This window comes from Sturnira hondurensis, unplaced genomic scaffold, assembly GCF_014824575.4.
Source record: "Sturnira hondurensis isolate 20B ecotype Veracruz unplaced genomic scaffold, ASM1482457v3 Scaffold0012106, whole genome shotgun sequence".
In the NCBI taxonomy this organism is placed as follows: Eukaryota; Metazoa; Chordata; class Mammalia; order Chiroptera; family Phyllostomidae; genus Sturnira; species Sturnira hondurensis.
In genome coordinates, this window is record NW_028084737.1 from 1,156 (window position 1) to 2,445 (window position 1,290).

General features: G+C 35.5%; 1 non-coding gene across 1 annotated transcript; it reads left to right on the top strand.

Annotated features, from left to right (window-relative positions):
* Nucleotides 1–214: 214 nt before the first annotated feature.
* LOC118997023 (U2 spliceosomal RNA) lies at nt 215–405 on the top strand. The gene has a single exon (XR_005068589.1). It is a non-coding gene; the product is annotated as a U2 spliceosomal RNA (small nuclear RNA).
* The last annotated feature ends 885 nt before the right edge of the window (nt 406–1,290 follow it).

Here is a 1,290-nt window from a genome sequence, read left to right on the forward strand (position 1 = left end):
AAATGCAAGCCTTCAGTGTATGGTGATTGGTACCTTTAAGGTAATACGTAAGGATACAGTCTATATACATTTTAATGAATAGTTGTCTTAAATCTCATCTTTATTACTTTCAGGTGGTACGAGTTTCAATGGTACTAGTGTTGGGGAAATATTTCAGTACACTTTGGGTCAGAGCACCTAATGAGGCAAGGCTTATTGAAAAAGTGACCTTTTCTTCACTTCTGGGCCTTTTGGCTGAGATCAAGTTTAGTATGTGTTAATATGAGTTGTATATCTGACACCTCCTCTCTCTGAGGACCTTATCTTAAATGGAATTTTGGACCTGGCAGGTGGAATACGAGTTTGCTCCATCCACTCTTAGGATCTCCCTGGTATTGTAGTACTTCTGGAAATGGTGTACCTTCTTCAGGGGGACCAAAAAAAAGTGACCTTTTAGTGCTACAACTTCAATTACTGTGCTTGGTGTTGGAAATCCAGTGTGCTTGTGATGGAGCCATTGAATTGAAGAGAATTGAACTTAGTACCTGTAGATGATTGAAAATTAAGTAATAAAATGGTGCATTTTATTTGCTTGATAGTTTTCATTTTATGGATGGCATTGTTTATTTAAACATGACTTTTTTTTTTGTCTAACATGAAGTATATGAGAGTCCGAAAGTAATTTTGAAAGGAGCAAGCATTTATTACATGATATTTATGGCAGGTAGTTTTTGTTAACCACGTTTAGTCATTTGTGGAAGTCCAATAGGAATCTGTAGAAGTTGCTGCTAGATTATTAGCATATTTTAACATGGGATGTCTGCATTTTCCCGTTGCTATTTAGTCTAATTGTTGCAGTTTAATTTGTCTTTGGCTTTATGACATTTGAAAGTCAGAGTAGTGAAAAGAAGGTCTTTTTGGTAGTTACTGAGCTTTCTTAAACAAGTGAGATTTGTTTTAAAACTGTTGCTAAAAATTTGCCCTGGTGTGTTTAATAGTATTACATTTGTGCATTTTCCATGCTTTCTGTCATTGAGAGTGTTATTGAAATGGTAAAGAGATGAGTGCAGAAAAAACTTGGGAATATATTTTGAAGCTATTTTCATTTTTATTTTTTAATGTATTTTATTAATTATACCATTACAGTTGTTCTATTCCTCACCTTCATTCCCCTGTATCCTGTACACCCCTCCACCCTTCCTCCCTTTAGTTTATGACCACATGTCTCAAGTTCTTGAGATTCTGTATTTCCCCTACAGTTCTTGCCCTCCCCCCTATCTATTTTTTACCTACCATCTGTGCTACTTCTTT